The sequence below is a fragment of the Sinocyclocheilus anshuiensis genome, unplaced genomic scaffold (genome assembly GCF_001515605.1).
Source record: "Sinocyclocheilus anshuiensis isolate Anshui unplaced genomic scaffold, SAMN03320099.WGS_v1.1 scaffold58, whole genome shotgun sequence".
Taxonomy (NCBI): domain Eukaryota; kingdom Metazoa; phylum Chordata; class Actinopteri; order Cypriniformes; family Cyprinidae; genus Sinocyclocheilus; species Sinocyclocheilus anshuiensis.
In genome coordinates, this window is record NW_015547688.1 from 1,371,000 (window position 1) to 1,394,887 (window position 23,888).

Sequence of the window (23,888 nt, forward strand, 5' to 3'; positions counted from 1 at the left end):
GTGTCCCTGATGCAATAATACAAATAAACAGGACACCAAGGTGTTCTCTATCCATGGAAAGCACCAATAGAAGATTTAAAGAGATTCCAGAGTTTGAGAAGTTGAGGCAACCAGCCAGTTAAAGACCTCTAAACCCATTCCATCTTTAATAAATCAAAGTCTATCTTTGCTTCCCAGGAATACACCAGACAGGACGTTGTAGGTATACAGGGAAGGAACCAGTCAGCAGCCAGCTGTACTCTCTCTCTTTCTTTCACCTTGCCCTTTTAATGTGCCATGAAACTCTTGTGTCCCTACAATACATTTTGTTCTGAAACAATGTGGCAGAAGCCTTGAGTCTGAGTGTATTACATCTCACGCCAACTCATCACTACACCTTGTAAAGGTGCCTCGAGAGAGAGACAGAGAGACTGCAGCGGGAGAGCAGGGCAAAAACCCAGGGTTCTGACTATTTATGAAATTTTTCCTGCCGCATTATCTTCACACTAAATCTCCTTGGGGTAGATGGAGTGCACAGAGCAAGCTTTTCCACCCGCTAACTCTTAACATGTTACCAGACATTGCTTTTAGGAGCTGGCTGTTAACCGAGTTGACAATAGTCTTTTATGGCCTTCAGATTGAATATTCCCAGTGTCCGCCTCATTACAGGCCATGTCATTACAGCTGATAGCACCAGCATCCGCTGGGAGGGACATCCGAGTGTTTTTTTAATGGCATGAGGCTTTTTTCCCCCACTCTGCTGCTGTCATTTCAGTGGTCCGCTGCATGTTTTTTTCTTTCTTTCTGTATTTGTCTGTATTAGTAAAGATTTCTGTTGTAGCATTGAACAAATTATGTACCATTGCTAGACAAATGTTGTGCAATTAGTCACTGCTTAAATGGCTCCTAAAGGAACACTGGCGCCATTCCTTTCACGTCTGACTAGACTAAATTTATGCTGCAGCTTATACTGTACTATGTATGTTAAATACTAGAAATAATAATGCAATGTTCATAATAACAAAAGAATAAACAGGTGAAATAGATGCAATATGTCAAAGTCAAAACCCAGCATAAAAATGACTAACAAAAATAGAGTGTTTTGCTAATGTACCCATTAAGTTAGAAAACCATTATTACTGTATTTTTGTTGTTCTATAACCACTCAAAATGTCCAGCTTTTTAAATGTGTTTTTTTTCATGGTTATACAAACATTAAGGGAACATTCAATTTTTATTTTATTTTTTCATTTTGCAAACATTATGGGTATGTTACTGTTGAATGATGTATAAATAACATTTTTGTGCTAAAGTTGTGAGAACATTATTAAAGGTCAGATAACTTTGAACAAGCATTCTATAAATGTTAATTGAAGAATGTTTGTTCATAACTTTAAGAAAACCTTGTCGGAACGTTAGCGAAGCTCTGGGGAAAACTTTCACTGTAACACTAAAAAGCTTTAGTGTCACAGAATGCTCTTTAAAAGTGTGGATTATATTGATCATAAAGTAGTAAAAATCCCATTATTATTTTTATTTTATTTTTTCACAGAGAAATAGATTTTTAACCATTTTTGTTTAACCTTTCTAGACAGACCTACCATGAGCTCAGAGGTTGTTAATCTTTGGTATATGCCTCTCTAGAAGCCATAAGTCTGAATGATTTCAATACAATTTAAATCAAATTGAATTGCTAAATTCTAGATGAAGAAGTACACTACCCACAAAACTTAGAAGAGAAATCCACCAATCTGAACAGCTGCTGTTACACTGTAAATGAGCTCCATAAATCCAGTTAAACTCTGCGGACCCGGATACGGGTCCAAAATGACGTTAAAAATGTTTATGCTTCATTTACATAGCCTTCCTTATATGGTATCAGCCCATATATGGGTTCATTTGAAAGCTTGGAGCGTCTTCTTTACAAAGAATACCGTTTGGTTTTTATATTCATAAAGCAGTAAAATTAAGCTTAGAAATGTATTCGTCCCACACACGAATTTCCGCCTAACCATTGCGAATAATTTTTACGAAGAATGTGTATTTTATATATTTTTCACAAAAAAAGTCAAGTCATATATCACAAGAAAGCTCTCATTCTCAGGAATTTGACGATGTAGATTATTTCATTGTGTGACAATCACAGATCGAATTATCTTCGATAGAACCGCGATGTAAAAATTTGAGTATGTTAAATTTAGGCGAAAATACCAAAAAACTCCCCGAGCTTAAGTGGATAAACCATTCTGAATAATGCAAACAAGTCATTTCTTATCATACAACGATGACTTTTCAAATACTTTTAACTTAAAATCAGGTTTTATAAATGTGGGGATTTATTACAGAACTGATTCGGTTGAGGTTTTAGAGAAAAAGAATGAGGAAAATACATACAGATCCAAGACTGCCGTGAGCAGTTATTATTGCGCTGTACTGAGTGTGTTTAAGGTTACTACTTTCACTGTGGCAAAATGGATGACAGACAGAATTTCATCTTGCATACATTCTCTCTCCAGTGCAGATCTGTTCTGACATTTAATTATTCTAAAACATCGCTGCTGCTACTTCTTTTCTCAGACTCTCTGAATAGGGATGTAGAATAGGTTATAACATAGGCTCTTGCAGAATATGTGCTTTATAAATACTAATAAACACCCAATATGTTAATAACAGGCATGCTAATAAACAACAAGTTAATAGTGAGAATTGGTCCCTATACTAAATTGTTACCCATTATTTTTAGCACCATATCGAAAACATCATTCCAGTGTTAATTTCGTTGACGAATAATTTTCGTCATAATTGTCGTCAACGACATTTTTGATAGCAGCCTAATTTAGTTGCTGTTGTCCGAGTAACTGATGTTAATCAAGCAACAAAAGAAAGACAGAAAATCACGCATTGCTCTTGACTGAAAACCTTTAGTAGCTCTAAAGATTAATCTAAATTTATTTATAGAAATAAATATGTCTGCTTGAAAGAATGAAGAATATGGTAAACAAGTTGCTATAAGGAATGCATAATTAGCCTATATAACCATTGGTATTTCATTAAAAAGAACAACATGTTCTTGTTCTTTATGAGAAGTGGTTTCATTTAATTTTAACATAAAGGCATGCTGTGTGTCACCGCAGTTAAATCGGTGTCTATCATGATAAAATCTTAATATCTAACCTATATAATGAGTTATATAATAACCTATATAATGGAAATTTTAGAGAAATGCTTAATAAATGCATTACACTGTAACTAAACCCATTAGATTTTAGCAGACTAGATTTACTGTAGATTTAGTCGACTAAAACTAGACTAAAACTAAAACCAATTCAGATGACTAAAATATGACTAAAACTATATGGCATTTTAGTCAAAAGACAAAAAAATTTGCTGTCGAAATTAACACTGCATCATTCCCCACATCAGAACAAAACATCATATGCATGATTTATGAAATCAGGTTTCAGCAAATCTCTCTCCTTCATAACACTTTTAATATAAATGCTTGTTGGTAAATTTTTCTATTGATGTCATTTTTCAGTGATTATGTTGTGATGGATTGCTATGGTCTAACTATGAATGAACAGTCCTTATGATAATTTCAACTTCTAGTTTAGTGTTCCTGCCTGTTGTTCATTCAAGATCAGCATCTGACAGCAGCATGTACTGAAGCGGTGCTTACAGACTCCTCCAAGCTCAGTCAGAAAATGCCCAAAAAGAGACTTTGCAGATATGTTTAAGTATTTTTAAGTGTTGACTGACTGATTATTCAGTTGAGAGGCTCAAGAATGACAAGGAAAATGGTGTAATTATAACAACATGCAATGGTCCAAAGGTCTGTGTCAACACTGGAAATCTGGGATTCAAAATTGAATTTAAACCTGTTAATGAATCATAAAATAAAGAAGAAATACTTAAGATTCAGCTAGAGTGCTGCTATTAAAAGGCAATTTATTTGTCATTTGAAAAAAATCATGTTTTCAATTAAATTAACATTCATAACAAATGTTTTCAAATTTGAAAAGAGATGCAAAAATCAAAGATTTTTCACAAGTGGTCTCTGACTTTTAGACCCCACAGTACTTTACAGACACATAACCAGTGTGGGACATAGAGGACAGATGTCAAAACAGTGCGGTCTAACCAGCTGAATATTCAGAGTCAGTTCATATTGTTTCCCCATTTGTTTGCTCCAGTCCTGAGTGCCATTGCACCTTGTGCTATAATGACCCATGGCACTTCATCAAATGGTTTTGAATTGAAATCATTCAGGTGCTTACACAAAACCCCAAAGCAAAATTAGACCAGTGTATGTTTGGCACAAAAAGGTATTGGTTTTATACAAGGGGTCAGTAAATACTGAACCATTATTCTCACACTGAATTAATAATATGTATGCACACAGCTGTCAGTTATCAGTATTGTCCATCAAAACAAGCCTCTATAGTGTTTAATGATCTCATGGCTGGAACCTCTCTTAGAATTAAGGATTTTACACATGCAGCTCTCTGCCGGGAATGTGCATAGCCAATTAAATATTCTACACAGATAACTGCAGATCGATTGCAGAAGAACAGACCTGAGGTAAGTTTAAGGTAACAGCCAGCTGCTATTCTTCAAACTGTCAGAACACAAATTGATTTGTGCCTTTTGAAGTTGGGACCTCATCATGAAGATGTGCTCACTATGCCTTTTGCACCACCAGCAAGCAAATAGAAAACAACTATGTGCTTTTCACATTTAAACAAAATCAGAAGCAAATTATATTAACCGATTAAGCCTGCAGGCAACTGAAGCTGTAAAAGACTCTCAGTGATACTAAAACCCTTTATCAGTTTGTAAATATTTTTAGAGTCATCATAGATGTTTAAAGTTGACCAATCAATCAATCTATCTATCTATCTATCTATCTATCTATCTATCTATCTATCTATCTATCCATTACATAGTTTACATTGTTACGTTATTCATTGAATCATTCACTTAACCGATTTGCTTAATAATACTGATTTGTTCAAAATACTATTGCACGTTGCTTGTAGATGCACTTTGACTTTGTTTAGAACTATTTTCGCTGATAAAGTAAAATAGATAGATAGCAAAAATAGATAAAGTAACTGGAAATATTGTCTCTAAAAATGTAATTTAATCAATATTAATAATTGATCTTGCTTGTGAGAAATTTCTTAAAAGGGATAGTTCACCCAAAAATGAAAATTCTGTCATTAATTACCTTCATGTCGTTCCAAACCCAAAGACCTTCATTCATCTTTGGAACACAAATTAAGATATTTTTTATGAAATCCGAGAGCTTTCTGACCCTCCAGCAAGGGAACTACCATGATCAAGACCCAGAAAGATAGTAAGGACATCGTTAAAATAGTCCACGTGACATCAGTTGTTCAACCGTAATGTTATGAAGCTAGGAGAATACTTTTTGTGTCCAAAGAAAAAATAATGACTTTATTCAACAGTTTCTTCTGTCGTGACTGACATGGACGAGAAGAAATTGTTGAGTTGCGTTGCTGTCTATGGGAGGGTCAGAAAGCTTTTGGATTTCATCAAAAATATCTTAATTTGTGTTCCAAATATGAATGAAGGTCTTAAGGTAAAACCCTTTATCAGTTTGTAAATATTTTTAGAGTCATCATAGATGTTTAAAGTTGACCAATCAATCAATCTATCTATCTATCTATCTATCTATCTATCTATCTATCTATCTATCTATCTATGCATTACATAGTTTACATTGTTACGTTATTCATTGAATCATTCACTTAACCGATTTGCTTAATAATACTGATTTGTTCAAAATACTATTGCACGTTGCTTGTAGATGCACTTTGACTTTGTTTAGAACTATTTTCGCTGATAAAGTAAAATAGATAGATAGCAAAAATAGATAAAGTAACTGGAAATATTGTCTCTAAAAATGTAATTTAATCAATATTAATAATTGATCTTGCTTGTGAGAAATTTCTTAAAAGGGATAGTTCACCCAAAAATGAAAATTCTGTCATTAATTACCTTCATGTCGTTCCAAACCCAAAGACCTTCATTCATCTTTGGAACACAAATTAAGATATTTTTTATGAAATCCGAGAGCTTTCTGACCCTCCAGCAAGGGAACTACCATGATCAAGACCCAGAAAGATAGTAAGGACATCGTTAAAATAGTCCACGTGACATCAGTTGTTCAACCGTAATGTTATGAAGCTAGGAGAATACTTTTTGTGTCCAAAGAAAAAATAATGACTTTATTCAACAGTTTCTTCTGTCGTGACTGACATGGACGAGAAGAAATTGTTGAGTTGCGTTGCTGTCTATGGGAGGGTCAGAAAGCTTTTGGATTTCATCAAAAATATCTTAATTTGTGTTCCAAATATGAATGAAGGTCTTACGGGTCTGGAACGACATGAGGGTGAGTAATTAATGACAGAATTTTCATTTTGGGGGAACTATCCCTTCAACGAGGACATCTTTGGGAAGAATCAAGGCATAGGTTAATATGCCTCGTTTATTTATTCTTGTTTGCATGTGTGTTTATGTGTCTATTTGTTGATATGTTTGATCCACTGTAATTAAAATGTTAGTAAAATATTCACTAGGATTTGACCTTCCTTTTTTGATACTGTCAAGCCCTCTAGCCATTGGAAAGCATTGAACACTGCCAGTCCAATCTGGCATGGGTTCAGAACAACAAATCAACAAATCATTTACAAACGTGACTTGGCACACTGCTGAAAAAATTAAAATAAATAAATAAAAATTATCAGCACCTGCTCGTAAGTGATTTACAGCTGGCTTCCAGTTCAACCAAACTGATAAAAGTCAACTGCAGAATGACTCCATGACCACATATTTATTTTATCTTAGCACCTAAGCAATCTGAAGCACCCGCCATTGATTTTACCAAGCTAATGAAATTATGCAACTCTGAGCCAATCAATGACAATCTCTGTTGTTCCGCTTTAGATCTGCTGTGCTGATGGCCAATACACTTCCACTCAACCTGCGATCATGTGATCACGTGAACATTTTCAACGTATGTCAACAGTTCTTTGTCACACTGCAAACAGGGTAGAAAAACAATTAAAATTAATGTAAAAAAAAAGGCTGTGTAAAAAAAATGTCCTTCTGTAGGCTATGTGGGGAAAAAATGTCACAGGCTATGTGAAAGGTATATTATCTAGCTCTTTTCATGGCACTTCCGAGCACTAGCTGTCCACACAAAGCTATTCTGAATGATAAAACAGCGCCATGGCCATGTTTATGTTATTCTAGTAAGTTTTCTGCTTTTGCTATACAAACAGGATCTGCGACAGGTTACCACTGAAGCATTCAAGCTGAAAACACGCTGTACTCAGAATATCGCATATTCACAAAAGCAATCTTCTCTCATTTGTTTTGTGCAGGGTGTGTCTACTAGAGAGAATTAGTATGTGCTGCACTATTTAACAGGTTTCCTTTGAGGCGTTCCATGCCGGGGAAAATGAACCTACTGTAATTGTAGCTGATACAAAGTGCTCTCCCGTGTACTTTTCAAAAGAATTCAGAATAAAGCCTTTTAATAGGATACTTAACCCTACAACACGTAGCTGCATTTACCCCCCAGAATGCATATGTGAGAGATGCAATTAAATGCATTTTTATTATAAAACACCTTGTTTTGTCAATGAAAATGAACAGGGATCATTTAGATTGAGTGTGTGTGGGTGGGTAGGTTGATATTTCAGGTTTTGCCTTCATTGTGGGGTCTAGCCAACAGTCCCCATGAGTTAAAAAAGCATAATAACCATACTAAATTATTTATTTCTAAATCTATTTAAATCAAAAAATGCAAAAAAAGGCTTGTGTGAGAGTTCCGTTAAGAGGTAGAAAGAGTATAAACAGTATAAAATATGCATAGTAAAAAGACAACAGAAGTTAAAGGAAAATTCAAAAGAAGTATAGGTAACATTTTATAATAAGACTCATTTGTAAACATTAGTTTCCATCAGCTGTCTCTATATATAATTATAAAGGCAATGGTAATACTGTGTTCATGTTCAGATTTCCATTTAGTAAGAAAGTAAATAGCAAGCTGTCATTTAGCAGATGCTTTTATCTAAAACGATTTCCAGAGTACATGCAGTGACACTCCCACTGGAGTAACCAGAGGTTAGATATACAGTATCTACTTGTTTATTTATAAACGAAGACAAACCACTTCTTCTTTTTTCAATGTAAAATTAACCATAATTACAGACTAACTGTAGCCATCGAAGAAAACTATTGCATTTTTAAAAGTAGAAATAAAATATGAAATCATAACGTCAACATTACAATGTATATTATATATACGACATATTTACATATTTTAATTCTGTAATATAATACTGTATATTTTATCGTTATTTATTTATCATTTGTGAACACTAGTTAACCACATTACTTAACATGCTAACAATGAACAATACTTCTAGACTAGGGCATTTATCAATCGTAGTTAAGCTTAATGTTTAACATTTACTAAAACTTTTTTTCTGAAATTAAATGGTTTATCTATTAACATTTCAAAAATATTATTTTATTAACTTACCTTAACAAAGATTAATAAATGCTCTAAAAATATATTTTTCATTGTTAGTTTATGTAAGCTAATGCACTAAATGCTCTTTTGTTGATTTTTTATTGCTTCCATTGTCCTCATTTGTAAGTCGCTTTGGATAAAAGCGTCTGCTAAATGACTAAATGTAAATAAAATAAAAACTAAATGTAAAAACAGCTGGTTCACATGATCAAAGATACCTTGAAGAATTCATGGAAAGTTATATGAAAGGATCACTTCATGTGGAGAAAAAAAAAACACAAAACTAGTCGTATGCATTTTAGGGTTAATGAGAATGATTACAATCATTAATTGGTTAGTTAGAGGAACAAACTAGAAAGCAAAGGCAATTAAAAAGTGGCCCTCTTAATTTCCCCACAGATAATGTGCTGTGGTTAAATATAAGAAAAGACTCTGAAGCTCTAATTGCATTTCAAACAGATCAACAGTGTATTACAATGGCCAGGCTTTTATCCATGACTATCAACCATGAGTTGTCCACTAGCTGAGGTCAGGCTTTCCATCTCCAAAGATTAGGCAGTGACGAATATCCGTGCTGGAGATTTAACCACAGGATGTTTCGTTAGAGATCAGAGAGATTTGGTTTTGATGTCTGCTTGAACATGTGCAGTCCTTGTTAGTTTAGAGTGGGGCCTAATGAACACGCCATAGATGCATCTCGATGCTTTGTGAAAGTGTGTATGTGTGTGTGTTACATTGACGTTTGAGCTGACCACCCATTAGAAACAAGCCCTAAATTATTGAGCACAGACTCCAGGAAACCGCTTCATATGAAATAATCCTCAGCAGCATTGTGAAGACAGCCATTAATAATAAACAGTATTGATTCACTATGTGCCATGCACAGTCAATGAACAGAGCGGAGTGTGCAGAGAAAATGATAATAATGAAGAAAATCTTGGGAAAATTCTGGAAGTTAGAAGCACATAAGAGCTGAGTAACAGCAGCAAACTTGGGCAGAAGCTGGTGAGAACTTCATTCTTCTCATGCCCCTGGGTTGTGAAGGACAGTGTTGTGAAGACCTTGTTGGAAAGGGCAGATAAAAAAGGCCGCAGACGTGATCCTCACCCCAGACAAGCACTAAGAGAGCAAAAATGTATGCTGGGGACATACTACCAATTTCTTTCTCAGACAATTAATGCTATAGTCACGGCAGGTGTGTGTCTAATAGAGAGGAAGCATCTCCAATTGTTGAGGAGGATGTTTCATTTCATTGAGTGTGTTATAATAAGTGGCGGTCCGGTGCTGGGATGTTTTATTGAGTGGTTGCTGCGGTTGTCAACAGAGGTGGAAGGCAACAGAGGCAATGTTCACACAGCTTTCAGAATCAAGATCCATGTCTTGATCGCTTTTTCTGTGGTTCCCAACCTGTCCCAGTGGCGTCACAAAACAAATCGCTAATAAATGTGTGCCTGGTCCAGTCCACTCTATATATCCATACAGCTGCAATTTTGGTTTATTAAAACAAAAAGTCATATTTTGACACGACAGAACACATACTTAAAACAAAAACGTTACCACTAGACCACAACTACTTGATGAAATCATTAATATTAGATATGTCACAAGTTCATCTGTGCAGTTTTACATAAAAATAGGCATTTAGTGTGCTACTCTGTTAAAGTTAGCCTTAAGCTAGAAATCACTGGATAGTTCCAGTCCTTGATTTACAATTAGTTGAGCCACGTTCAAAGCCGTAAATTACTCTAGAAATATACACCTGTGACCTCATTACATCAGTATTACTGCACCAAATGTTTCAGAACATCAGATTTTGTTGTGAATTTTGACTTAATGGGTGGGCTAAACACATGCTAACTGTTTTATAAAAGCAATAAGCCCCATGAAGCCATGGTTTACATATTGTGACTAACAAAGCAGCTTTGCTGTTGTAAATTCACTGTAAACCAAGACTTCTTGGGAATTATTGCTTCATTTTCTTAATGTATTTCAGGTCTTAAAGGCATAGTTCACCCAAAAATGAAAATTCTGTCATTAATTACTCACCCTCATGTCGTTCCAAACCCGTAAGACCTTCATTCATCTTTGGAACACAAATTAAGATATTGTTGATGAATTCCCAGAGCTCTCTGACCCTCCCATAAACAGCAAGGGAACTACCATGTTCAAGACCCAGAAACGTAGAAAGGACATCGTTAAAATAGTCCACGTGACATCAGGGGCTCAACCGTAATTTTTTGAAGTTACAAGAATACTTTTTGCGCGCAAAGAAAACAAAAAGAATTACTTTATTCAACAATTCGTCTCCTCGGCGTCACCCTGGCATCATTTTGGAGAGTATCACGACATATGCGCATGCTTTGATCTGAAGGTCTTACGGGTTTGGAACGACATGAGGGTGAGTAATTGATGGCAGAATTTTCATTTTTGGGTGAACTATGCCTTTAAGCCACCTTACCACCATCTCCGACTTTCACATTTGATTGTCGCATTTGACCCCTAGTGGCAGTCACACAGAACTTCTAAATCACCATGGTAAAATTAATAATGAAATGTGTCACTAGATCTTCACTAATCTCATAGTTTTGACCACCAGTCAAGGTGGTCCCTTAAGAAAATAGCTATGGTTTCATTACGAATAAAAAAAAAAAAAAGGTTACTATAGTTAAACCATGGTAACCACAAATGAACTATTACACTACCAAAGTGAAAAATAAATATACTAAAATGTATTTGAAATACATTTATTTCACACTAAGTATACTACAAATACAGTACACTTACATATTTATGTAACCTGCTTAATAAAATTACCCTGCTATTCTGCTTGTAGTATGCTAAACTGGTATGCTTAAAGTCTGCTAACTTGGAACAACTTATTTTGTACGTAGGCCCTGTCCCGAATGGCACTTCACACGCACTTACAATGGCCACCATGTGTGCTTATCCGTTAAGTCTATGAGACCGTAGGGTGTCCCATTCTTCATTTTAGCTTTCAGAAGTGTGCTCGCGAGCGCCCCCTTTGTGGCCACTATGCGCCCTCTATGCACACTTCTGCCGAGCCCGCACTGAGGCGAGCTCTGCTGCAGACTTCTACCAGACAGTCAAAGCGGCATTACATCACGAATGTGTGGACTCAGAGGAAGACCGTGAGGGTTTAGGGTGCGATTTGGGACAGGGTCTTAATGTACTTGAATTGCGTGGTAGTAGTGCTGAAGTACAACTAAAGATATATTGAAGTATATTTAATTGTGCTAAAGTTAAATTTGCAAGTATACTTCAGGTACACTTTAAATATCTTGCATTTAAAGACCGATATTATTCAAAGATCATACAATCCTCATCAATAGGGACATTAAAACACATTTTAGGCTTAATATTAAGAAATGTGCATTGTGCACAAGAAGTACTCCAAATAAAGTTTAATTACAATTTTTATATCAGTCTCGAGTGAAATATCAATAAATATGTTAATAGATTTTAAATAAGTATAAAAAATGTTTTTTAAATGCATATATTACTTTTTTACTAGGGTAACCATAGTTTAACCATGGTATTTGTAGTAAAACTGTGGTTATACAAATGATAATCAAAACACCAAAAAAAAAACATGGTTACTACACTTTTACTATAATTAAACCTTGGTTAATTTTCGTAAGGGGTCGCATGGTCTAGCCGCAAATAATTCAACGAATCCGAATCTCAAACCAGATCCAAAAATTCTGCATATGCCACATTTGATCTGAACTCCCTGCATCTCTCAAACTGCTTTCCATTGGAAATGAATGAAATGAATTCCAGTCTGACTGGAAGAAGGCTTTACTGTGAATAATCCAGTGCATGTTATTTCAAAGGAAAAACATCAGTAATGTTTCAAAATAACTACAGAATCTAAAACTTGCATTTCCTCTGTAACGACCTTCATTTTCTTTTGATGTCACTTACAGTAGACCGTGTGGACTATTGGATAATGCTGGCTAATAACCAAGTAGCAAATAGCTAGGTATTGTTTTAGCAAACCTGCATTCATTCTGGCTCCATTTACATTTTTTTTTCGCATTGCACTTGTTAATGTAACATTACTGAAGTAAAATGGCATGGGAACAGCAATTCACTTCGATTTTTAGTGATTTTGGATTTTATTGTTTACACAAGCAGTTGCTATTCTGCAGACCTAATCAATAGACTATTGTGTGAAAACAGTAAAAGATATCATTATCTCTTTTATTATCCTGCAACACTGTGTGTGTAGAACAAGGTAACGCCCATGCCGCACTAGCATTCTGATGATTTGCATTTGTGGCTCAGCGGCAAATGTCACACTTAGCATGGCTAATGTGTTTATGGCTATCTACTGATGTTTGTGCTATTGGGTCCTGTGATTTACACACAGGATCAGCGACCGGTTACCACTCGAGTGTTCAAGCTCAAACAAGCCTGGCGTAACAAATTGCGCGCGCCAGCCACAGGAGCGAGAGAGGCACCGACAATGCGTTCCTTTGAAAGAGACGCTCATTAAAGCACTCCTCTTTGTTTTAGTCTCGCCATTAAAGCTAGCCGGCATTCCTGCTCCTCATAGCCCCAAGCCTCTGCTTTAACGTGTCATTTTAATTGGCACTCTTTATTCTTTTTCTAGTGTTCCTTGGTTATTTTTATTCAATGCCTCTTCTTGCACATAAACAATTACAGTTCTGAAGTGGTGTCTCTTCTCTCCTGTCACTCTCTGGTGGCATGGTGACGTGTGAGATTTGGGACACAGATTGAACTCCTGCTAAATTGTAAATGAATGTTTTGGCACTTTGGCGATATTTACAGACACTACCTCATTGCCCAGCGACCACGTTGTGAATTGAATTGCGAAAGATGTTAATCAGATTTGCCGTTTCGCTTGTTTCCTGCAGAATTGGGGAAAAACGGTTCTTACTTGATGTACTACCGACTTCTCCTGTGGCTATTTATTTTATGACGATAACTTCAAATAAATCTGCTGCAGGTTCAAAGATGGTATGATTTGGAGAGCAGAGAGTTTAAGATGTCAAAGATAAGCTCTGATATTTCTTTTGTTGAATGTGAAAACAGATTGATTTCATCAATTTTTCTCTCAGTGTTGTATTTTCTCCTGAATAAGACACATTTTCTGAAGCATTTTAATTCCTATATTTCTGACAGACTACAAGTAAGGCAAGGCAAGTTTATTTATATAGCACATTTCATACACAATGGTAATTCAAAGTGCTTTACATAAAAGAAAAGAAAAAAAATAATCACAACAATAAAACAAGGAATTTAAAAACTTTGAAAATGATTTAAAAAATAGATTTTTTAAAGAAGAAAATAAATGGCAATTTTAATATATATTTTTTACTCGAGAAAACAAACATCATGACACATGTACACATTATTATCTCCGTCTCTCCTTCAGAAAAGGTAAATGTTTCACCTGCATAACAAGATGATGAATTATTATGAAGCTCATATTTTCAGCTTGAATTCAAACAGTGGTTCGACAACAGTCATCAATTATGCAAAAAAATAACACGGCATATAATTAATATCTGATCATGTTTCACTTGTTAATTATTGTCTGTGAAGTCTGAAAAAAAAAAAAAAAAAAAAGTTATATCAAAAGGAAAGAGAAAATATGAGTTTCCGTCCTTGATTCGGTTTCATCTTATATTATTCAAGGTGTGTTAGTGGATAACTTGACAGACTGTAAAATTACATCAGTGATAAATAATTACTCCAAAATGGCGCTGTTATCAAAATCAAATTAAAATTCAAATGGAGGGGGGAAAAAATTAGAATGCAGAATGCATACACAGGCACGCACATGCTCGCACAGACATACCCACGCACTTACGTACGCACACAGCATACCTAATGCGCGATGGCCCTCAGTTGCAACGCTCTATGAATACAGCACCTGGAATTGATAGACTCTCTCAGAACATGCAGTCTGTGCTACACGCAACACCAACAGGCAGAGAGAGCACTATACATAAAATGACCGCCATTTCTTTCAAGCCAGTGAATCATAAAACCTCCTCTAATGGCTAAAAATTGGCATATTATTCCATGAATATGAGTGATGAGAGCTTCGGCGGAGGGGGGTACATTCACTCAAACGGTTGGTAGTGTGTAGTATAAGGGGAGAGTGACATGCACTGACATCTACATCAACATAACCCGAGATCCCCACTGTTAGACACTATACCATTGTGGTGAACAACGCAGGGTTTCACAGCAAAAGTATGACCGCTGCTTGGAGATTAATTGCTAAGTGGATAGGCTACCCCACATGCACTAGCTGTGAAAAAAAAATAAGATTAAAATATGCTTAAGTGTAAATTGAATGTAATGTTTTCGGACACTTAACTGCATGTTATTTGCAATTAAATAAAATGTTATTATTGTTTAAATATATATTAAACGGATAGTTCACCCAAAAATGAAAATTACCCCATGATTTATTTACCCTCAAGCCATCCTTGGTGTATATGACTTTATTCTTTCAGATGAATACATTCTTTATATTAAAACATGTCCTTGCTCTTCCAAGCTTTATAATGGCAGTGAATGGGGTTTAAGATTTTGAAGCCCAAAAAACTGCATCCATCCATCATAAAGTGCTCCACAAAGCTCCAGGGGGTGAATAAAGGCCTTCTGAATTAAACTGATGCGTTTGCGTAAGGAAAAAAAATCCATATTTAAAACTTTATAAAACGTAATCTTTAGCTTCCGCTTACTGTCGTACATCTTAAGTAACTGTCAGGACTTATGTACATCTTTATATGTAATTTCATAATGTTTTTGTCTTTGAGATATACAACATACTGCCAAACGAATTGACAAGAACTTATGGTGATCTTAAATATACTTTAATGGCATTTCTACTAGAACTTTTGTCATAACTTTAAATATATTTGTAATTTTACATTTGTAATGATAAAGTTACAATTGAAGCGCAATTAAAATATATCAAATTGAAATAAAATATATTAACTTAAAATGTAATATTGGAGAACACACTTTAAAATTATAATCAAGTTATTTACATGTGCTTTATTGTATGTGTACATGTGTATCATAAAAGTAGTCCATATATGAATAAGCACTATATTCCACGCCTTCTGAAGCCATACGATAACTTTAGATTATAGAAGGATTATAGAAGACTTGTAATACTGTAGCATGAGTCAAATATAGACAAATTTTATGGTGTTTTTACTTTTTTTCCCTTACTATTTCAAAGGGTTCATGACATGAGAAATCAAATTTGCCTTGATCTTTTGACATATAAGAGGTCTTTCAACCGTTTGTACCATTGTGCTTATGACTGCATATAAGCTTCACAGACCCTGGTCACCATTCATATTTACTTTGAGCAGTGTAGACATCCTGTCTAGCATCTCCTTTTGTGTTCTATGGGAGAAAGTAAGCCAAATATTCTTTAATGTTTGGAAAAAATGTTAAGATACAGTTAAGTTAGTTTGGTAAGTCACAGTTGAATGTACGAGGCAAAAATCATACATTCGCATGTCTAAATTTGGTCAGCCCATTGAGTAACACCTTCCACAGATCATTTGCTTTACACAGAAAAATTCTGTCATCATCAATCCACTCATCTGACTTTTTTATACTACTAACCCCAAGCCCTCATTTCACATTAAACAAAAACTCTACCACTAGCCTACGGTCTTATATCTGCCTTACAAATCTTTACATGGTGCATCCTCTAAATAAATCAATGAATAAATACACAAACAAATAAATGCTCGACACCACTTCATAAAATCGTTAAAGTAAAATGTATACAATTTCAATTTACCAACTTATAAATAGTTTTTTTTTTTTTTTTTGGTGGTGGTCATGTCTTATTTTGTCTATTCACCTTATTTTTCCCGTAAGAGCTGGCACGGCCATTTGTAAATTTAATGTGTCTGGCTTCTGGTGTCATTCGCTTCCAGCTATTTTTGGCTGTACAAAACAGCTCATTTTGCTGCTTGATATTGCAAACTGGAGTTTCTTCCCATATTATCTGAATGCATTATCTTATTATGAACACACTGGATTGTAGTGCAAACAGTTTTACCGTTTACTGCACTTTGTTATTCTTCTCGTTATTTCCCTCCAGTAGAAGTCTCACACATTCACAGAAAACAGCTTACTTCCGCATTGAAAAATAAGGTGGATAGGTCGCAAGAAATAGAGACAGATAGATGTACCACTGCATAAGTCATGAATCGTATATACTTTAAATGTAAATGCATATAACATCAGGGGAAATTATACTCAGCCATTGCTATCCAATGTCAAAAAGACCTGCACAGCATCTCTCACGTTCTTCCTTTAGATCATCACCTCAAGTGCCCCGTATGCAAAACCCATGACTGACGCCTAACTAAACAAGCGATTACGACCCTGGCAGCTTCTATCAATCATCTGCCAAGTGGCATTCGAGCTGAGGAGGAGGAAATAAAGAGAAGGAAGACTAATTCAAATTTCCTCGCTCAAATGTTTTACCAGCAGAATCAGACGGAAGGTAGCCAGTACTGTTTGCTATTTCTGGTGTGTGCAGCGTGTGATATGGCACTGCAGGAAAACAGCAGTCCATCAAAAATGTATCTTGTCAATCCCCTGTGTATTTTCAAATCACGTCAAAAGCGAGGGCTTCTTTGTATGCAGGTGTTGAATGGGATTAGGCTTCTACAGGTATCTGTCTCCTCTCGGGCAAGGCCGGGGGAGCTGAGCAACACGGCACGGAGAGTTGCCATGGTTTCCAGCTCAGCACTGCCTTCCCGCATCCCTGACCGATACTTCACTACGATTGTGTGTTCGGCTTCACCACATCCACAATACAAAGCAATCAATCACTTCTAGCTGAAAAATATACAGTAGGCTGTATGGAGGACGGTCAAGTGGGCAACACTCTTTGGATTCGCTGGATACGAATCCAGCTCTGGTTGTTGTTTAGTCTGTAATGTTGGATATTAAAGCAGCACTATGTAACTTTTGGCGCTCTACCGGTTAATAAACAGAACTGCACACATCCCGCGGAAGAACATTCCAACCGGAGCTACTTCTCTAAGTTTATGTCTATGGCGATTCACGCAGGTGTGTGTTACTCCGCAGCGGTGACGACCAGACCAGGCTACAATAGTCCAAATATAAGTACTTATTATAAGTGTACCGTAGTGATTCGGAATAAGACAAAAACGTGGTTTGGAAGATGAATTCATGATGTACTCGCTCATTATATACATTTTGCAAATTTTGAACACAGAAAAAGTTACATAGTGCTGCTTTAAATTATAAAGCATTAATACCGTGCAACATGCAGGCAACTGCGTCCACCCACACATGACCCGCAAGGTCTGCTTCCCGATATTTATGGCGGTGGCTTTCAGCGCTTCCACTGAGCTATATTTGCGTTAGCTCTGCAAGCCGTGTGACACCTGAGTGTAGCCATATCACACACATCTGGTTTGACAGCGGCACATCTACCGAACGCCACCCGATGTGAAACCTGAGAAGTTGCTGAAAAAGCGCCGTCTCGCTGGAGGTTGCTGGAAAAAAAGCAACTATGAAGCAATTATGGCCTTAAAATAAAACTAGATTGATGAGACGTCTGTACGTGTCAAGTAGGATAAGCGGTTATCAACCGAGTGTGAAGACTCGACATGAGTGCAGAGTTGTATCGAACTCTTAGACTATGTGAAAAGCGGTAATCGCTATACTATTCTCTCCAAGACTACCACCAGCTGGCTGGTAATATACAGTGGGAGAACGGCATAGCTCATGTCGGCCTCCCCACTGACACTGTAATGCAGATGCCTAAGGCTGAGGAGAACAGCAGGTTATCCATCAGAGAGGTCCCACAGATTATGTTAACTCTCTGTAGCACATTATAGGTTGAGATGCGATGGTGTGCAACTAATGAAACCGGATTTAGCTCTTGTTTGCTTTTATCTTTGGCTCCGTTAACTGCTGGTAGACAGTAATCACCTGTTGTTGGCTGTGTAAATAATGTACGGAACAACGTCGAGGTTTTCGCCTCTGGAGGCTCAGATTCAACTTTCTCCTGGCATTTCATGTTAATGTGAGCAAGCAAGGCAGGCACGGGATGTTGACTAAAAAACAGGCTGAAGCATTAGTCTTCTTATGATGCATATTTTAAGGCTTATGTCATAACGTAAGCTCATCAGGGGATAAAATTCAAGGCAGATCTCTTGATGTAGTTACTGACATTTTGTTAGTGGTTTACTGGTGAAGTTTTACAAATAAAGGAATAGTTCACCCAAAAATGAGAATTTGCTGAAGATTTACTCACCCTCAGGTCATCCAAGGTGTAGATGAGTTTCTTCATCAGAACAGATTTGGAGAAATTTAGCATTAAATCACTTGCTCACCAATGGATCCTCTGCAGTGAATGGGTGCCGTCAGAATGAGAGCCCAAACAGCTGATAAAAACATCACAATAATCTACAAGTGATACACATGACTGAGGAAAAGTACATTTTCAGCAAACATTCATTTTTCATTTTTGCAGTATTCCTTCAACTATTTTTAGTGTCCCACATGACTTTCATTGTCAAAATGGATCATTCCTTAAAGTTACCAAAAAAGTGACTTCCATTTCCGATATATATATATATATATATATATATATATATATATAGTTGTGTTAACTGCATTGTGTTGACAGCAACCCTGTTACCAACGTTATAGTATGAAAATCAGTAAAACAAATATAGTTAAATATGTTTTGAATCATTTTAATTTTGACGCATTTTAAGTCATGAAAAACATTGAGCTATTTTGTTAATGTATCTTTTCACATTCATTGATTTAAAAAAAAACCTAAATCATACACATCATGGTTTTAAAATGTTAATACGTGTAAAAACACAAAATGTAAAATTGTATGTATATTTAATAATAGATGATTAATAATTATACATTTTCTGAAGGTTCAGCACCCCCTTTCACTAATCAAAAAAAGACCCTGTTTTTATATGCTATTTGTGGAAAGTCCCAGTGCAGTATTTATGCAAAGGCTGAAGCATAATGGTGAAGATATTTTTTTTTTCTCATTGGGTGGGAATTGCTTGCAACACATAAAAACAATAAGCTGGACTGATTAGTCAAAGCTCAGGCATGCCAAATCCTGATATGTTCAGATACTTGCTAAGAGACCCATTAAATTTCAGTGACATTTCCAGGTGTATAAGCACTTCTCACAGTTATCCTCACCTGTATTTACACATGTACTAAAAACTCATATTATGAGGTGTAAATTAATAAACTAATTAACTCCTAATATTGCCAGCCGTAATAAGTCTAAGTAGTTCTACTTTTCCTTGTTTAAAGCATTATTGACCTCAAAACATGCCTGATGCAGAGTCTCACCGTTGGGTGTCGTCTCTGCAGAGTGTAAATTGATTTGAAAATGAAGATAAACGACAAAGAAGTCCGGTTTGATTGTTACTATTGATTTCCCTTAGAATTTTTTGTTTCTTTTTTTTTTTTTACTGTAAGTGGAAAAGAAGGTAATATTTGAGGCAAGAGAGACAATCTTTACCTCCACTCATAATCTCCAGGGAAAGGATGAGGATACACAACTTATAATGGAGAAAGCAATTGCCATCGCATGTCGTCATCGGCCCAAACAGAGCTTTGTTTTTTTGCTCCGAAGAAAAATAAAACTATTCAATGTTCACAGCCGAACACACAGGGTTAGTAAGATGGGTTTAGTTCCTCAACAAAACCAAATTATCTTTTGAGAAAAGAGTCCTGTGATATTTTCCCTTAGCAGACACTGATTCAAGCTGTCAGTCCCAGAGACGAGCCCTGCGAGTCTCCCAGTGCTTTTCCTCTCCCTCTCCAGATTTCCCCAAGAAGACAATCATCTTTCATATTGTTCTAGCCAGAAAGTCTGACGGTCAGGTAAATACACCCTTAGCCCACTAACAAACCACATCACGCCTACGAGTTTGTGAAATCTGCTAAAATACCAGCTGTTTATGTGACACGAGTTCACGTTCTGGAGAGATTTTCTTCCGAATGAGACTCAAATGGTTTCAGAGACTCGTGGAAAAGCATCGCTCTCCCTCTCAAAAATAGCATGAGAAAAAAATCGGAACAGTGGATGCAGGCAAGGGAAGTATACCAATGACTGGTCCAAACTAGAAATTCACCAGGCAAGTCCCACATTATTGCAGGTTCACAAAATACAGTGGAGTACATGCAGCATTCTGACAAACCACCTGAGCTCCAGTAAATTTAGCCTCAAGTCGTCAAACGAGAGATCATAATGGCTTCCTCTTTCACTTGGTGATCTGATACTAAATCTTATTTACTAGAATTATCTTAGCAGGACAGTTACAAATCAGCATGATTGCACTAATAATAATAATGATGATGGCTGCCTAAGGCTCACATAGAAAACAACCTGCGGAAAATATACTGAGGGGAAAAAGTATCAGCATTGATTCTTTGATGTCCTGTTTTACTCTACTTGATGTTTTAGTAATTTTGCTGTGCTTTGTCTTTTTTTAGTAGTTTTGGTTTAAATTTTGAAATATGTCTATATACTGTAGCTTTCACTGATTTTTATTTTTATTAGTTTTAGTTATTTTATCACTTTAAGTTAAAGCAAAAATGAGAAATATTACCTTGGCAACTACAGTAGCTGTATATATATATATATATATATATATATTTAAATCCGTGTATCATTTGTTCACTCGTTTTTTTTATTTAATATTGAAAGTAGAACAATAAGAAAACAGCTCCTTTTTCGTTTTTTCTTTTTTTTTCCCAAAAAAACGAAAAACGAGAATTCAGCTTAATTATTTTTTTTCATTCAGGGGTAGAAAAATGAATAAACAGCTTGAATATTAATTTCTACATGTGGGCGGGAATTAAACTCCCCTTTCTGCTGATTGGTCAGCCGAAGATCAATCCGTGCCGTCAGTTCTTCCGCAGTATCACGCAGCAGAATAATAGTCCTCCGCTGCTGCAGGTGTACGGATTCTTGATGCGTTTATTGCAACTACATTTAATCTTTTTCTCATCAAACAACCAGACAAATTAATAGCTCAACAACTCGTACCGGGGCAGAGTCTAGACAGGGCTTTCTTCTGTGTAGATATAAATTCTATGCTTTTGCATCAGCTGGGCGTGTCAGTATATGACGGCTGTTGTTCTGCAGTGAGGACCATCTCCCTATTATGGGTTATGAAAGAGGACCAACTCAGATCCCTCGACAAAAAGCCAATAGGATTTTTCCATAGGCTTCTGGATTATCGCAAAAAATAAGCTCTGTGTTCAATCATAGTTCATGAAACTTACACGTTTTGTCCATCAAGATAATCTTCACAAAATAATATAACTTTTATGAATTCTGAAGCCAAAATAAAAGCGCCAGAACTTAAAGGGGTCATATGATGCTATTTCAAGTTTTCCTTTCTCTTTGGAGTGTTACAAGCTGATTGTGCATAGATCATTAAAGCATGTCAACATATTCTGTTACACCAAATACACAAAATAATGATCTTTAAAAAAGCATCATATGACCCCTTTAAAAGCTAAACTTAGGCTATAAACGAACTACAGCACTACGGTTGCTCGCCTTCATCGTCACCACCAGCATGCTTCCCACAACTTTTCAAACTTATTTTTAACATGTTCAGTGAAAAGGATGTACTCTGCATATGAATTTTAATCCACGCTACATGAATCTTTTCATATAAACTGGAATAAATACAAAACTAGAGTGAAACTAAAACTGAAATGAGACATTAGTAATAAATAGTATAGTGAATAAATGAATTAATCATAACTAAAGGACATATGAAAGCACGTATTTATGTACATTTCGAAATAAGGTGCATTAAAAGGAATAAATCTTTGATTAATATGAATATTTTAATTAAAAACGTGTCTCCACGTACTATTCAATAAAATTTTAGCGCATTTAATCTATTAAATAACAGAGTGAGTGAGTTTTTGGATATGGTAAGATGAAACTTATTTTAGTGAATAAAGAACCACATTTCAGCTATCGTTTTGTTAGGGTGGAGACACAAAATGTTATTTTATCCTTGCTTCTAGCAAATCCTCTATATGTTTTCTAACAGCTGCTTGTGGCCGTAAAAAATTTCATTTTAACATGGCTTTAAACATTATGCATCGTTAAAGTTTCACTTTCACCGCGACTAAGGCGGTAAATGTGGTGTTTACATGGAATAATCATATGAGTTTACCTTATGTTACCGAACCCAGAGTTTCCGTATCAGTAAGAAAGCGATAAAATGAGCATCTTCCATCCGAAGACTTGTGTTGCATTTCGGGGCAAAGCAAAAAAAACATGGTCGAACAACAATATAAAATGTGGTAAACTATTAATTGGTTATTCTACAATTAATCGTACTATAAATTATACTCTGCGGTTGGAAGATACTGTAAATTGATAAACTGTTCGGCGTGATGACGTTAAATGTCTCCGACCGCGCCTGTAGTCCCATTTAGCAACTTGTTAGCAACCATCTTTTTTAAGAAACGTAACAGTTTTAAAAAATCACGAGTGGGGTGTAACTGGTGTGTTTTATGTCGTAGAATAAAACATGAACGTATCTTGTGCTTGTGTGAACCACGGACCTTATTTTAGGGGATTTAACCAAACTCCCATTCAAAAAACCCATTGACTCGGGGATGAAGGAACCGGAAGTGCTAAAATGCTAACTCGCTTCCGGGTTTTTGCCTACAAAGTGACATCATAGTTCCACCACTCTATTGGTTCATGTTTGTGGTGTGCGCCAAAAAGATTCTCAAGGAGACCGAGATGCGCTGAAGTGGCGCATTCTGTTGTTTTCTTTATTTTTGAAAGGCATGACATTCTGTTGTCATTTTGAATGTACAAAAATAAAAATATACATTTTACCATATGACTATAAATGAGCATTATTTCCCCTGCTGAGGAAAAAATCTAAGTGAACATCAATTAATAGGCCTACACAATATTAATTAAATTAACTCCGTAAAACCAAGTTACGACTGCTGCATATTTCTTGTACACTTCAGTAGGCCTACTTGTCTGCGCTTGATTATAGTCGCATTTCTCTGCTATTTAGTTTACTGAGTTTATTTAACCAATCGCAACTTATTGGAACTGTGTGAACTAGAAGCAGGCCTACTTACCTTGTTATTCTAAAGGCTTATTACTTTCCTTTTTCGAAACACACACACAAACAAAAAATGTCCAGCTGCTCGCATTTGCCCGTTTAATGGCAGAGAATGGTGACCACTTCTCTTTTTTTTTTTTTTTTTTTTTTTTTTT

The 23,888-nt window shown here is 35.9% G+C and overlaps 1 long non-coding RNA gene across 1 annotated transcript in view; it reads left to right on the forward strand.

Moving 5' to 3' along the window:
• Positions 1-1,119: 1,119 nt before the first annotated feature.
• Positions 1,120-23,888, forward strand: part of LOC107703336 (uncharacterized) — a 23,993-nt gene continuing 1,224 nt past the window's right edge. Inside the window, exons 1-2 of the long non-coding RNA XR_001635831.1 lie at positions 1,120-1,131; positions 3,718-3,726. This is a non-coding gene — a long non-coding RNA (uncharacterized LOC107703336). The remainder of the gene's footprint in view (positions 1,132-3,717; positions 3,727-23,888) is intronic.